We start from the raw sequence: 16,495 nt of genomic DNA on the forward strand, positions 1-16,495 counted from the left end.
CTTAAAATGGACAGCCCCTGGGGGCAGAAATATGGATGGTTTTCTACACTTCCTGTACATCACTACTAAAACCTGCCCCCAGGCGCTCCATCCAGGTGCTCTTGCTCCATCATCTGCGCTGCTCTTGACTCATGCCTCCCATTGGGGTTTTTTGGCTGCACCCTTGGCTAACACTTGGCTAATACTTTATGCCATCCCATAAGGCATCTTCAAGAAGGTGGGACCTGGCCTGTCTCCTTTACTCCTTGCTTCTGCGTCTGTCAACTCCCCCTCCCTCCCCTCTCAGGCAGGCCCTCCTCTGGGCAAAGGCAGCCTTGACCCGGGCATGAACCTTGCATGCTTAACCTGCTCGCCACTATCACAGTCTTCACAGACAGTCCCCATACCAACTGTGCTGCTCTGATCCAGTCTAGAGTGATTCAGAAGGAAAGAGGTGGTGAACAGAAAGCCCACGAAGTAAGTCGTTGGCTTGAAGACACTGCCACATCTGAAGGATGCAGACAGCAGAGACCGAGAGCCCGTACACACTTGCTCCAGGGAGGCAGCTCTGGCACAGCTGTGGTTTCCCCCTGGGCCAGGGAGCCTTTTCAGCCTCTCCTCCATGTTTGACCACGTTTTGCCTCTGTGACACAGAGGGGTCTCCAATCCTCCAAGCAGGGCACATCCCTGCTTCTTGGAGTGAGGGAGGCCCAGGCAGAAAGTTTAGCATAAAGCTCAAAAGAAAGTGAAAGTGAAGGCGCTCAATCCTGTCCTACTCTTTGCGACCCCATGGACTGTAGCCTGTCAGGCTCCTCCGTCCAAGGGATTTTCCAGGCAAGAGTACTGGAATGGGTTGCCATTTCCTTCTCCAGGGGATCTTCCCAACCCAAGGATTGAATCCGGGTCTACCCACATTATAGGCCAATGCTTTACCACCTGAGTCACCAGGATAAAGCCAAAATCCTTTCAGGTTCAAAGGATTTGTTAACAAAAGAAGCCACTCGTTACACACAAATAAACAATTTTCAAATTTTATAGAAGATTATCTGACTTGATTTCAATATGCAGTCATTAAAGGGAAAAAAAAATAGAAATAATAGAGACAAGTAATAGCATATGCATCACCAAGCTGAGCCAACCTATATCCAGGCTTGAACAGCGATGGGAGGTCCCTCATTTAACAGCAGCTTGGAATCCCAGCTGGGAAAGGATCCCCCAGCAGTATGTCCACCCCACAGGTGGGATTTCAGATTGCAGTTCTGAGGGCTCCTACTTATCATCCCAGGCCACAGACTGACATCATCAGTTTGTCTGCAAAAAGCAGCTCTGGGCTTCCCTGGTGGTCCAGTGGTTAAGAATCCACCTACCAATGTAGGGGACATGGGTTCGATCCCTGGTCTGGGAAGGCCACAGGGCGACTAAGCCCATGGGCCACAACCACTGAGCCCATGCTCCCCAACAAGAGAAGCCGCCACAATGGGAAGCCCACACACCGCAACTAGAGAGTGGCCGTCACTCGCCACAACTATAGGAAGTCTGCGCAGCAACGAAGACCCAGCACAGCTAACTTGGGGGAAAAAATGCAGCTCTGGTTTAACTTTTGCAATGCTGTTTGTCTCACCTTGGAGCCACAACACTTCTTAGACCCTGTGGACCTGGCCAGGGTGACTTAAGAGATTCCAGGACTCACTTCCTTTCTTATCTAAAGTGCCGCCTGGCCTGTTGCAGGCAGGCATGGAATCCAGGCAGTGTCCAGGCAGCTCAGAAACAAGTCAGAGGCCTGCTGTCCTGCTTCTGAAGCCTTGAACAAGACCTCGTCCATTTTAATTTCCCTAACAGCTGTTCCTCCTGTGTAGTCTGTGCCCTGGGAGTCTGCACCCTGGAGCTCTCCCCTTCTCCTCTGGCTCCCCACTCGTCTGCCGCCCAGGTATCCCCGAAATGGGCTCCCCTCGGAGCCCCCTTTAGGCTTCCTTTCCATGGAAAACAAAGGACTATGCGAGCTAAGCGGCGGCTCTCTTCGGGGCGCTGCTCTGCGTTTTCTGGTGCCCAGGCCATTTCCTTCTGGCCCTGGGCATGCGGTCATGTGTTTCCTCTCATGGGCGGGTTAGGGAGCAGGGCCAGCCAGCAGAGATGGGATCAGTGCGCCTCCATCGCCGCCTTTCTCCCGGAAGCAGCCTCAGCTGGCGTTTTGGGGACCAGAACCTGGCCAGGAACTGGGGGGTTGGGACAGCTGGGGGACTGGCTGCCCAGCTCAGCAGGGGAGGGTTGCGGCTGAGTTTTCCTGGTTTCAGGTTCCCCTCCCTGGAAGCCAGAGGCAGGAGGCTCAGGTTTCCCGCCCGCCATCCTACTCTTCCTTTGGTGTTGGGAGTGATGGCCCATGGCCATGATGTCATCGACTAATCCAAACAGAAGGGGGGCTGGTTTGGCGGCGCTGGCTGGCGTCCCATGCTGAGTGCAGCAGTAAATTTCATTTCAAGGCTATGATTAGGACTGTGCCCAAGAATTTCCTCTCTCTCCTTCCTCTCCCCAATCCTATTTTTCTTTCTGTGTTCCTGCCTTGCCTTCTCACCCCCTCGAGTCTCTCTTCTCTGAGGGTGCCTCAGGTTCTCAGTGGGGCCAGCCGGTGGTCGGCATCACCAAGCTCCTTGCATCCCCAGTCCTGTTTCGGATCACCTTCAGATTCCAACCCGCCTCCTTCCCTCCGTAATCAGCAGCGTAGCACACGGATGAGGTCCCAGCCCCTAGAGGTTGTCCATGGGTGTCCAGGGTGAGGGCGAAGGGACAGAATGCTTACAACCCCACCTTCAACCTTGAGCTGAATTGTCTGACAAGATAGAGTTCAGGGTATGGGTGGCTCTGGTCACCGACAAAGAGATCAGAAGGCAGCGAGCGGGGCCGGCACAAGGGCCCTGGAAAGTGACTCATCGGATCCTCAGAGCCATTTCCAGCTGGTGTGTGGAGCTGTGAGTCTGGCTGGTTGAGTCTCTGGTTTTTGGCACTCACACCCTCTCCTCAGCTACGAGACGGCAGCCCAGGGCCACAGGCAAGAGGTGGCCGGGACCCCATCTCCCAGGGCCTGCCAGCCCCTGGTAGAAGTGGGACACATGTGCAACCCTCCCCCAATCCCCCTGCTTCTCCCCTCCTCCCACACAGCCCAGGTTCTGCCCCAGCGTTCCCTGGCCTGGGAACACGGCCAACGCCGAGTCACTGCTCAGTGGCCCCTACATCCTCCAGCTCAGCCTCTCCTGACAGGTGTCACCCATCACAGAGCCGGCTCGCCTGGATGCCCACAGAGAAAGCACCAGGGGTGCGGAGGCTGAGTCTCAGCCAGCACCAGGCATGCTGGGCTTCCTGCAGATGTGGAGGGTGCCCTGGGTCCCCCTTGGTGCTCCCCACCAAGTTGTGATTTGACTCCTCGGGGCAAGCAGAGGGATGTCCCAGATGTGGCCTCCTGGCTGCCCAGGAGACTCCCCTGTCCACTCCCCCCACCCACCCACTCCAGGAACCCACCAGACACATCGCTCTCTAGCACTCCTTCCCCGCTGAGCCTGGTCATAGCCTCGAAGCCTCCTCACCATGCCCCAGGAGTCAGCCCAGTCAGCCAAAGGGGGTGTGTGATTGATTTCCATCCCAGTGAGGTACCCAGCTGGGGTTGTGCCAAGAGCAGGTCACCCTAGGGAGAGGTAGAGATGGAAACTGCCCTTCCGTGGCCCAATTACCTGGAATTCTCAGACCCCTTGCATGTTCTCTTATGGGTTACTCATCTTCATGTCTGCCTTCCCCAAGACTCCCGACTTCTTTAGGTTATAGCTCATTCATTTATTTATTCATTCAGCAAACTTGCATTGGGCCCCAGCTGTGGGCCAGGCACATGCAGGTGTTGGGGGTGTGGATGGAACAAAAGCAGCCCTTTGCCTCCTACAGAGTGATCCCCCCTTCAGCAGAAATACAGACAGAGATGATGGCAAAGCATGCCAGGGGCTCAGTGGAGGAGCAAGGGCACCAGTAAGGTCTGGGTGGCTTGGGCTAGAGACCTGGAGGGGGTCACAGTTATCCAGACCAAGGGGAGTGCTGCTCTAGGTGGGCTTCCCTGGTGGCTCAATAGTAAAGAATCTAATGCAGGAGACGGGGGTTCGATCCCTGGGTCAGGAAGTTCCCCGGGAGAAGGAAATGGAAACTCACTCCAGTATTCTTGTCTGGGAAATCCCATGGACAGAGGAGCCTGGTGGGGCTATAGTTCACTGGGTTGCAAAGAGTCAGACACAACTTAGTGTCTGAACAACAACGACAACTGTTCTAGGCAGAGGTCCGGGAGGTAGGAGAACGCAGGAGCTCAGGAAGGTCTTGCCAGCTGAGCGCAGACTTGGGTGGGGGCAGGGTGGATCCGGAGGTGAGGGGTGGGAGACGAGACAGCCAGCAGCTGTCCGTGGTGACTCACTGCTGAGCAGAATGATTGGAAACACATGTCCCGCAGAGAGGCGCATGCATTACTCACAGCCCAGGGTTCCTGGACCACATGGAAGGCAAGAGGGAGACCGGCGGGGAGGGAGCGTAGTCGGCGGGGCTGGGGATGGGCTCCCGGCTCTCTCTCGGTGCCCACTGTCTGTGCCTTGCCTTCCTCTGCCGGATAACGTTCCTCAACTCTGGCTGAGTTCCTACTCGATACATTCAAAAAAGCTTTTTATTCTGAGAACTTCCAGACATGTTTATGAGGAGAGAGAACAGCGTAATGTTCACCCACGTCTCCAGTGCCCAGCTTTGAGAACGATCAGCTCATCCAATTTGCTCCCATCAACACGTGCCCCCATGGATGGCTTGGAAGCAAATCCCAGACGTCGTAGTTCCTCTGTAAACACTGGAAGAACATTTTTGTTGAAGGTCTACCTTCTCTCTTCCCAGCTAGGCAAGTGTGTTAACTTTATTTTGTGAGGGTTTCTCACAAGACTTTTTTCTGCTCTTTGGGCAAAACCAGCTCCCAGAATCAGATGAGCTGACAGGATAAACCTCTGTCATCAGCTGTGTGACTTGTATTCAAAGCTTCACCTCTTCCCATTTCTGCTTCCTCGTTTGGAAAAATGAGATCCCACTGGTAGTCCCACCTACGGTACCTTCCAGGAAGGCATCTAGCAGATCCCCGATGATATTGTGATGAAGGTACCAAGAAACAAAGCAGGTCCCACAGCGAGGAGGCTGCTGGGGCCCGGATACCAACCTTAATCTGCAGACTCCAAAGCCTGTTGCCTGTTTCACACCTTGGGCGTGGTCAGCATACGCAGTCAGCAGGGTTTTTAGCGCCCACTGAGCCAATGTTGTCCAGTGACTTTTGGTCATGATCTGGTCCCCGAAACACCCCTCTCTTGGACACCAGGATTGGGGGGCCTGAGGAAGCAGTTTCTTCAAGAACTCAAGGCCCATGGGGATGAGCAGCAAATGGAGCCTCCCAGCTTATGGGAGGGTGGGGAGAGGGAAGAGGAGAGGGCGTCTCCCTCCACTTGGATGTAGGTTCGGCTTTTCCCACCTGGAAACAGGTGCTCTCAGTGTAACCCTGAATCTATGGGCTATAAGGAATAAATACCCGGAGGAGATGGGTTGACTAAAGTGGGCTTTCTTCAAGTGGTGTAGCAAATGTCATGCTAACCCCTGGACATTTGAAATCTGGAGAGCCCTCAGAGCTACTTTATCCCTCTGGCTTCTCTCACTCCCCGGAAAGGCTCATCTCAACCACTCGCCTGCCTCTCTTTCCTTTCTCTCCTCAAACTTCTCTGCATTTTCACAGCTCAACCTGACTGCTCTATCCTCTTGGCCCTTCTATCCAGATCATTCTCTTCAGTACAGAATCAATGGACCAGCCAGGGGCAGGTGACTACACCCATACCTGGCTCAGTGACTGTGGCTTCTGGTACTAACTGGGTATGCTTGTTCCTTGGAAGAAAAGCTGTGGCAAACCTAGATAGCATATTAAAAAGCAGAGATATTGCTTTGCCAACAAAGGTCCGTATAGTCAAAGCTTTGTAATTTTCTAGTAGTCATGTACAACTGTGAGAGCTGGACCATAAAGAAGGCTGAGCACTGAAGAACTGATGTTTTCCAACTGTGGTGCTGGAGAAGACTCTTAAGAATCCCTTGGACAGCAACAAGATCAAACCAATCAATCTTAAAGGAAATAAACCCTAAATATTCATTGGAAGGACTGACACTGAAGCTAAAGTTCCCATACTTTGGCCACCTGATGGGAAGAGCCAACTCATTGGAAAAGAGCCTGATGCTGAGAAAGATTGAGAGCAGGAGGAGAAGGGGCCAACAGAGGATGAGATGGTTGGATGGTATCATCGACCCAATGGATAGGAGTTTGAGCAGACTCTGGGAGATCGTGAAGGACAGGGAAGCCTGGCATGCTGCAGTCCATGGGGTCACAAAGAGTCAGACACGACTTAGCGACTGAACATCAACAACTAACTGTGTATTCAGGTCCTGGGGTCTGAAGGACAGGCTAGCCCAGAAGGGGAACAGGAAGGGACACCTCTCTGGAGTGGACAGCACCCCCTCCCCGGGGAGACACTCGGGGTGAGGGACAGTCGGGCCTTTGACTCCCTGATGTGAGTCTGTCGTACCCTTGAATCTTGCAGTAGTGGGAGAAGGCAGTCAGGTTCTGGACCCTGGATGATGGCTCTGTGCAATTGGCTCAGGAGAGGTTTGGTCCACCAGGGGATTCCTGTGGGGACTGCACCTCCTGGGCCCTGAGATCCTCACACCTTGATGGGGGCAAGAGCCCTATTCAAGGCGATGATGTCAGAACACTGGCCTCATCTCTGACCGTGTCTCCTGGCAGCAGGGGACGGCAGCAGCCGCTCCAGGCTCGGACGTCGCCTGGAAGGCATGTCTGGGGCTGCTACTCTCTAATAGACTGCCAAAGAAAATATTTTTTGCAGGTTCCTTGTGAGCCGAGAATGGAAATACAACACGCAGCAGGATGAGTGGGGGAGGGAGGCCTGCCTTTCTCCTTGAGTTGGGGAGACACCCGGGGATGGCATAACTCGGACACAGCTGGGTCAGCAGGACCTGGCGGTCAGGAGGGACCCAGGTGAGCAGAGTGACCAAGAATAGGGAAGGCCCAGGACCAGGGCAGATGATGGGTTGTTGGAAAAGTGTGTGCTCTAAAAAGGTGAATGAGATGACTCAGGCTGAACTGAAGGGCTCTAGCTTAAAATAAGCAAACGGAAAAACAACAAAAAAAGAACCCTAAGATGTATAGAAATCAGTTGGAGTTTTGAAAGCTCAGATAAACAGAAAGAAAAATTATATAATCAATATTCATACACACAGAAGCAATGTTAGTACTTTGGCATCTATTATCCATTTTTTTATTTGCATGTATGTATGTGAACACATATGTAGCAAGTAATATTATATGTTCTACTTTGTAGCTGCCTTATTTTAAACCCAGGAAGGTATCCTGAAGATCTCTCCATGTGATTATTTCCCTGCAATGCTATTTTTAACATCTGCATGGCATTCTGATGTAGGCTCTGCCCAGGAGGCAGGGTGAAGTTGCCAATGGCAGTGCCAGGCTTGATGGTCCCTATAGCTCCCAGTCCCAAAGAGTAAGCAGGTGTCCTCAGCCGTTACTATGGCAAAATACTTGAGGAAGGCTATGATTGGCCGGGCTTGGCTCCTAGGCCCATCCTTAAGCCAATCACTGTGGCCAGCAGGATTGAGGGCTTTGATTGGTTAGGCCTGAGGCACATGCCCATCCTGAAGCCAGGAGGAGGCTAAGGGGAGGGCTGCAGAGCAGGATGAAAAGCACTGATCCCCCCACAGGCTGCAAGCCAGTAGGAGCTTCCATAAATATGCATGGAAAGAATGTCCAACAGGGTAGTGGGTCTAAGAATAAAGAACTGTGAGACATGGTCCTTACCCCGAAGAGTCTTACAATTTGAGGGAGACCCCAAAATACGTAAAACCAATTAAAGAAAGGTGAAATGACAAAAATGAAATAAACACAGCAGAAGGACTTTATGGCAGGCTAGACCTGGGTTCAAGTCCCATTTCCACCGTGATTTTGGCCAATCTCTTTACTTCGTTGGACCTGAGCTTTCTCATCCATAAAGGGGAAACAATACTCACCACGCTCCTCGAGTTACAGCGAGAATTCAACCTACTGACGTAAGAAGAGCCCAACTTGGAGTCTGGAACATAATAAGTGCTTGGTGCGTGTATGTGCGTGCTAAGTCGTTTCAGTCATGTCTGACTCTTTGTGACCCTATGGACCGTAGCCCACCAGGCTCCTCTGTCCGTGGGATTCTCCAGGCAAGAATACTGGAGTGAATTGCGCTTTCCTCCTCCTGGGGGTCTTCCTGGCCCAGGGATGGAAACTGTGTCTCTTACATCTGTTGCATCGGCAGGCAGGTTCGCCCCCACTAAAGCCACCTGGGAAGCCCCTTGGTAGAGGGTACTTAATATTAGTAGTGGCAAGATTTTTGCGGGGGCAGCAAAGATTACAATGCACAGACCAGCTGCTTGGAAAAAGCTGAAAGGTGAGTGGTGGATTCATCACAGCACAAGATGGAAACCACTCAAATGTCAGTCAGATGATGACTGGATAAGCAAAATGAGCTGCCTCTGGACCATAGATCAGGATTTAGACATCACAAAGAGTGAAGCGCTAACACACGGAACTTCAAAAACATGCTCGGTGAAAGAAGCCAGACACAGAAGGCCACGTATTGTATGATTCCGTTTATATGAAGTGTCCAGAGTAGGCTCAGGGCTGAAGGAGAGGGGCAGGGGAGATAGACGATTTCTTTTTGAAGTGATAAAAATGTTTTAAAATTACCTATGGAGATGGCTGCATCACTGGGATGTGCTAAAAAAAACTACAGAATTGTATACTTTAAATGGGTGAATTGTATGATACGTGAATCATATCTCCATATAACTTTTTTTTCTCCCCAAAGACACGTGAATGGTGGACATTGGATCTTGAAAGCTGGGTTAAATTTGGGCGGTCGGGGTAGAGACTTTCCCTGGGCAGAGGCGGGGAGGGGTGTGCAGAGAGGGGAGACAGCCTAGCTTGTGGGCCCGGACCTGGGTTAGGATAGGCTGGCCTGGGCAGGGAGCATCTGAAGATAAGTTGGCAGGGAGGGTGAGTCAGGGGCTGAGGACAGGCGAGTCATTGAAACCGAGTCCACCTAAAATCAGTTTCTTCTGCCAAGTTTGTGATCTGCCTCTCTACTCAGAACATGATTCCCAGGGACTTCCCTGGTGGTCCAGTGGTTAGGACTCTGAGCTTTCACTGCAGGGGTCACAGGTTCGATCCCTGGTCAGGGAGCTAAGATTCTACACACTGCATGGCACGGCCAAAACCCAAGCAAGCAACCAACTGTGATTCCCTTTCTTATCCAACACCCGTTTTCCTCGAGATCGAGGAGTACCAAATAAAACGGGGGATTGAAACAGCCTACTGGCCCCTGTGTTCTTGTCCTTGGAAGCAAAAGTTTTTGTTTCCTTCTTCCAAGCCTCCCCTGAATCTCAGCATGGCTGGCTCAAGAGTTCCTGATTAGGAAATGTAAAGATGTAGAAACAACGAATATTTGTTGGTCAGGGAAACTGGTAACAATTTAGGCTATAAACCAGCCATGTAGCAGAGTCACTGAACTCCCAGTTCCCCGAAAGATATAGATAAATAAATGTTTGACACACATTCCTAAGTTTGCTTTTATGGGAAGCAGACCCCCTCCAGTGAAAACTGCTGATATAAGCAGGTGGACTCCAGACCATTTGAAACCTGAAAGGTTAGTGATGCTCAAAATTTCACCTTGATGCCAACCGACCAATCAAGAATTGTGTGCGAGATGATCACATACCCTGCATTATGGGCAGCCTGGCTGGAGAGGTACTGAAAGACACTTTTTGTTATGGAACAAATGTATCAGGACATAGAGAGAAGTACAGAAAGCTTAAGTTATGAGCTGGATACACACCTGCAAAGTGAAGACACAGAGTGGCCACCATCCAGGACGGTGGAGAGGTGAACCGTTGCCAGCACTGGGACACACCTCCTGGTTACTCCCTCACATTGGCCTTAGTCCTGACTGCTAGCACGGGCAACCACCATGATGGGCTTGTCTTATAGATCTGACCACCCTAAATCCACATCCCCATTTTTCAAAAACCTCTTCTGTCATTTTTGCAAAGATTATTTTATTCATATAGAAAATGCAGGGACTTCCCCCAATGGTCTAGTGGTTAAGACTCCAAGCTTCCACTGCAGGGGTCGTGGGTTTGATCCCCAATCAGGAAACTAAGATCCTGCATGCATGCTGCAGCCAAAAAGAAAGAAAGAAAATGCAGTCACTGTTTAGTTGGGTTAAACTTTTAATTTCTTGCCAATAGTTTGTATTTATCTGTATTGAGGTGAGCATCTCAGAGGAAAAGGTACCAGGTGACAGGAATGATGTCTATAGAGATTGCTTGACCCCTGGAATATTCAGAATTTGGTCCAATAATTCCCTTTTCTTCTTGGGGAGGCAGCCCAGAAAAGAACTAAAGGATGGTTCTGCCTCTGCAAGGATGGGAAAAATGTCAAACACGTGTTGGTCTGTGAGTAAGAGAACCGCACCCAGACATGACAGGTGTGAGTGGCCGGGCTGAGTGTGTGGGTGAGGACCCCTGGGGTGCTGATTCAGGGCTCAGTGTTCGATGAGATTTTTAAACCCTTCTTCTTGTTTACACCTGTTGAGCTGGAGTTTTCCTTTCCTTTTCTTTTTTTAATATGGAAGTGAAAGTGTAAGTAGCTCAGTCATATCTGACTCTTTGCAACCCCATGGACTGTAGCCTGCCAGGCTCCTCTGTCCCTGAAATTCTCCAGGCAAGACTAATGGAGTGGGATTGCCATTCCCTTCTCCAGGGGATCTTCCCAACCCAGGGATTGAACCTGGGTCTCCTGCGTTGCAGGTAGATTCCTTACCTTCTGAGCCACCAGGGAAGGCTTCAAGAATTTGCTGTCCTCGTTAGTGCAAGGATAGCCCCTCCCATTCAGTGACTTAGTGAGGAGTCATGCTAATCTTCTCTGTATCATTCCAATTTTAGTATGTGTCCTGATGAAGTGAGGACTGGAGTTGTCTTGGATTTGCTGGGGAAAGCAAACCACATAGAGACCCAATGTCTCAACAAGAGCAAGCCGCATCAGCAGCAGAGATCCCACTCTGAAAAGATTGAGACATCTTCCTTATTTTGCTTGTTTCTCACAGAAGGGGCAGACTAGGAACCACCATTCTGGGATCTGCCTTGGGGCTGGGCTCCAACCAGCTGCTCTGAAGTTAAGTTCTGTGGCCCTGAGCAGGGGTGGGGCAGACCCTGCTGCCCACACACTTGACGAGGGTGGGCCTGAGTCTGGGAGCAGGGCAGGGGAACGGAAGCCTGCAGAGTGAGCTGGCTAAACATGCTTTTCCCAGAAACACACTCGGAATGCTCATCTTTTTTTTCTCTGTTTTCTGAGGCTTTCTTTTATCACGCTCAGCAAAGCTCTGTATGCCCAAGCTCCTTGATGAGGCTGGATGAGCAGGAGGAAATTTACCTTGTGAGAAGTTAACCTTCAATAAAGCAAACAAGAAAGGCTGTGTGTCTTGAGCTGAAGGCTTTTATGGCAACGAGGCCAAGTTTATTGCCATGAAATGTGCTGATAGCATAAAAGCACCCAGGCTTGCCTCATCCCAACCACACCCCAGTTTCTCACGAAGGTTCTCCTCCATCTCTCTACTGCCATCTGCCAAGGGCCACCTCCATGGCCCAGCTACTCCGGTCACCAGGCACCTTCTTGCTTTTCTCCTTGCCTCTTTCCCCAGCGTCACACTGTGGGGAGTTCAGTTAAACAAGAGACAATGATAGAACAACTCCAGATAAGGAAGCAGAGAAGGGGGTTATGATAGTTCATATCATACCTGAAAATTCTAGAGGACTACGTTATACCTGTTCTCATTTATTTCTTCTCCAAGAATGGTTCAAAATATGGAGCGTCACTTGACTTGCTGTGCTAAGGACTGAACATAGAGGAATGTTTGAGGCCTAGACTCTTCTTCTAAGCTACTTGTTATCTAATCACTGCTGCTGCTGCTGCTAAGTTGCTTCAGTCGTGTCCGACTCTGTGTGACCCCATAGACGGCAGCCCACCAGGCTCCGCCGTCCCTGGGAATCTCCAGGCAAGAATACTGGAGTGGATTGCCATTTACTTCTCCAACGCATGAAAGTGAAAAGTGAAAGTGAAGTCACTTAGTTGTGTCCGACTCTTTGCGACCCCATGGACTGCAGCCTACCAGGCTCCTCTGTCCATGGGATTTTCCAGGCAAGAGTACTGGAGTGGGTTGCCATTGCCTTCTCCGGTTATCTAATCACAGACAGACACAAAGACAATTCCTATAATGAAATGGGAAAAATATTACAATAGCCTCCTTTGATGGTTATAAGTTACTATGCATCTTACCCATACAGTCTTAAACAGTAAAGTCAAGATTTACTGACTCACATAACAGAAGAGTCCCTATGGAGGGTAGACAATGCTGTGATTGATCAAGGTTTACCCATTCTCTGTGCATCTGTTTCTTTCTCAAATTGGATTGCCTCATGGTCACAAAATGGCTGCCAGTGCAACCAGGCTATAAGCTTCCACATTCAAGTTGCTTTCTTCAGCCATGGACCAGAAGCCTTCAACTTTTCTATGGAATGGTTACCAGAATAGACTTAGAGTCATACAAACCCAAGCTTTAACTCTGTCCCTGCCATCTTCTGGTCTTGTGGGTCTGGGCAATTTACAAATCTTAGTGTCTGTGAAGTCCAGAGAACAGCAGCGCCAGCCTCACTGGGTTGTGGTGAGACGTAATGAAGTGAATGAGACCAAACACTTATCACAGTCCCAGCCACAAATGTGGCTGTAGGGGCACTGGTTGCATCCTGAACTTCTTGCTTTCCCTGGGGGCCCTACACCTCTCCCACGCAGCCCAGACTCGCTAGGGAGAGCCAAGTCTTCCCCAGCTCCAGGGATGAGACTCAACCCATCCTCTGGCCTTGGTTATCGGTTTAGTGCTGGGCATGTGCCCCCAGGCTGGCTCAGAGAGAGTAAAGACATTTGCTGGGGGTTGTGGCCAATCATATTTCCAAGATAGTGACAATGATAGCTCCCGTCCCACCAACTCTTTATGGATGTGGCCTTGGGACACATGAGTGATAAGGACTGCGGTCCATTCCCTTGAATACGGGCAGCCCTTTGTGACCACTGCAACCAACAGAGCACAAAGGAAGTGATACTGTGTGATTCCTGAGACCAGATCATAAGAAAATCACGCATTCCTGCCTTGTTCCCTTGGTGCTATCCCAGGTGCCATGCTCTTAGGAAGCCCAAACAGCTCTGTATGCAGAGGAACCAAGTTCTCAGCCAGCTCCAGCACCAACTTGTCAGCCACATGAGTGAACCATCTTGAAATGGATTCTCCAAGCCCCAGCTTATCTGCTCCAACTGATGCCACGTAGAGCAAGGACGAACTGTTCTTGTTAAGCCCTGCCCAAACAGCAGGTTTATAAGCAAAATTAAAATTTTGGGGGTGATTTGTTGTACAGAAAAATGTAAACAGAACAGAAATTTGGAAAAAGAGGTTCCCTCTGCCATTTAAAGGTTTGAAATAGAGTTGGAGCCACTGCAGCCATTTTGGCATCATGAGGGAAGCCACTGTGAGGCTAAAGTTGCTGCTACAGAGGACGGAAAGAAGAGGTGAGCCTGAACCTAGCCCTCTGAACAGGGCTGAACTGCTAGCTCAACCATCCATGATACCCACACGGCCCCTATACTTTCCAGTTAATATGAACAATAGTATCTTCTGCAACACTTAAGCCTTTGTGAATTGGATTTGTTACTCATAACCCAAAGCATCCTAACTAGGATATCAAGTATCACTGACAGGTTCACCACCTGGGTTTAAAGCCAAGGGAAATGTCCTGATCAGGCGTCTCAGAGCAGCAATAGTGGTGGCTCTGTGGGGCTGGCCCGGACAGAGCTGGGAGGCAGGGAAACAAGCCAGGACAGTTCCTGGGTGAGAGAAGGTGGGCCTCCAGGGGATAGGTCTGGAGAGGAGCCCTGCTGAGGGCAGTTCACAGGTGCTGTGTTTGATCCTCCATGTGATAGAGATCCTCTGTGTGATAGAGATAGAGATATCACTCAGACAGGCAATTGAGCTGTTGACCCTGATTTGGAAAAGGTTGCACCAACCTTCCCCTCCCCCCTCCCCTCTGCACCCAGGGGATGGAAAACTTACTTTCCATCAGTGTCCTCACTGGCAGCAAGGCGGGGCTACAGATCTCCAAAAGGATTCCGGAAAGGCCCCGAGGGAAGTGGAAGCTTCCAGGCCCAGCAGCTTGGAAGCTCGTCTGCTGCCCACTGCGCTTGGACAAACCTCTGCCCCCGCTCAGCCTGCTGCCCGCCCTCCATGCGTTCTTGGCCGGTCCCCACCCAGCCTGACCTCAGCCCATCCCACCCTCCAGTCTAGCTGCGCGGGCCTCCCTGCCCCCACGCCCCTCACACAGCTGGGAGTTGTTACTGCAAGCTCTCAGATGTTTACTGAAGGCCTCCCTCGGCATTTTCTCTCCTCTGGCAACACAGATTCTTAAAGAGGCCGGGCTAGTTTTGGTCCTCTGGGCCTCGGGACACCCTCCCTCTGGCTTCTCCCCAGAGGTGCCCTCTTGACCTTGTGTGGGGTGCAGGTGCCAGTGTTGGGACAGCTAGGGTTGGCAAGCCAGAGGACTCTCTTCATGGTCAGCCCTGGGACCGTGGTGGCCAGGCCACTCTGACGGGGTGGGGGCAGCCACCTGACCAGCCTCCTTTTCCTCCCTGGCTACACGGAGTTCACCCCCACCCTGAGGAAGGTAGCCCGCAGCCCAGAAATACCCCCACTGCGCCACAATGAAGAAAATCCTTCTTGAAGGAGCTGAGGCTTTTAAGCACTTTCAGAAATCCTCTGACCTTGCATGAGACCAGGCAGGCTGCCTGTGCACGTGTCCATCTGGCCCCGCCAAGGTCAGAGGGAGCTGCCCGGCCCAGCGGGGTGGAGGAGCTGGCCTGGCCCGCCATGCGGTCAGCGGCGGGGCCTTCTCGCTGTTCTCAAGGCCAGGGCCACCGAGGAGGGTGCCCCCAGGGGCCTGCCTGGCTGCAGCATCGGCTTCGTGCCTGCAAGGGCCAGCTCCCCTCTCCTCCTCTCTGAACCCCAATCAATGCAAAGCCTCCAAATTACTGGGAAGCCTGAACCCCAATCCTGCAACACTGCCTGTGGGCCGGAGGGGGTGGAAGAATGTTTATGGCTGGGCCGGGCTGGAAGGGCACTGGGGTCTCTAACAGGGGTCTTTGAAAGAGTCAATATTTCTGAAGGTCCTGGCCCTGAACTGGACCTCCACAAACATCTGGTCACAACAATAGAAGATTCATAAGCATCTCACATGGGCTGAATGTTTGTGTCCCCTTGAAATCCACATGTTGACAACTAACCCCCAGTACAGTGGCATTAGGAGGTGATCTGGTCAGGGGAGGGAGCCTCAGGAATGGGGTTAGTGTCCTAATAAAGGGCATCCGAGCTGGCACCAGTGGTAAAGAGTCTGCCTGCCAATGCAGGGGACATAAGAGATGCAGGTTTGATCCCTGGGTCGGGAAGATCCTCTGGAGAAGGACATGGCAACCCACTCCAGTATTCTTGCCTGGTGAACCCCATGGACAGAGGAGCCTGGTGGCCGCAGTCCACCGGGTCACAGAGTCGGACATGACTGAAGTGACTTAGCATGCGTGCATGTCTTAATAAAACGGAACTCAGAGGGCACCTTCACCCTGCTGCCCTGTGAGGATGCAGCCAAAATCAATGGCCATCTATGAACCAGGAAGAGGACCTCATCCAATGCTGAATCAGACTCCAGCCTCCAGAATAGCGAGGACTAAATTTCTGTTTTATAAGCCTCCAGGCTGTGGTGCTCTGTTAGAGCATCCTGAGCAGACTAACACCCACCCTCATCCTCATGACACGAGGGACTGTGGCCCATGGAAGCCTTCAGCTGCCCCAGTGACATCCCCTGGAGAGAGGAAGTGTATCAGCCCCCCTTTACTGAGATCAAGCTAAGGCTCAGAGAGGTGAAGGCTTCTGCCTAAGGTCACCAAGCTGAGAGGAGTCAACCCTGGATACGTGATGCTAAGGCTGTTTCACCATCTTTTGCATTGGATCCATCTGGAAACTGGAGGTCACCTTGCTTGTCTGGTTGTAGCTGCAGGGTGAGCAGCAGGGGTGGCCTGGCGTGGCAGCTACAGGGTAAATCCAGGGCAAACAGGAGCTCAGCTTTGGCGTAGATGCTTTCAAGTGGCACCTCCTGGTGAAATGTAATTCAAGGCAATGCCCTCTAAGATGAGAAGGTGGGTAGAAGCGGGTAGCCAAAGGCCTCCCCTGAGGCTGGGTTTTTGGTGCAGGCTTGGGAAGGCCCCAGCAGCAGAGGAGGAGAT

General features: G+C 51.6%; 1 non-coding gene and 1 pseudogene across 1 annotated transcript; one reads left to right on the forward strand and one right to left on the reverse strand.

Annotated features, from left to right (window-relative positions):
* Positions 1-9,234: 9,234 nt before the first annotated feature.
* On the forward strand, positions 9,235-9,307 carry TRNAE-UUC (transfer RNA glutamic acid (anticodon UUC)). The gene has a single exon. It is a non-coding gene; the product is annotated as a tRNA-Glu (tRNA).
* A 1,720-nt stretch (positions 9,308-11,027) lies between these two features.
* On the reverse strand, positions 11,028-11,091 carry LOC136150405 (U6 spliceosomal RNA; annotated as a pseudogene).
* Between the last annotated feature and the right edge of the window lie 5,404 nt (positions 11,092-16,495).

This window comes from Muntiacus reevesi, chromosome 18 (genome assembly GCF_963930625.1).
Source record: "Muntiacus reevesi chromosome 18, mMunRee1.1, whole genome shotgun sequence".
NCBI classification, from domain to species: Eukaryota; Metazoa; Chordata; class Mammalia; order Artiodactyla; family Cervidae; genus Muntiacus; species Muntiacus reevesi.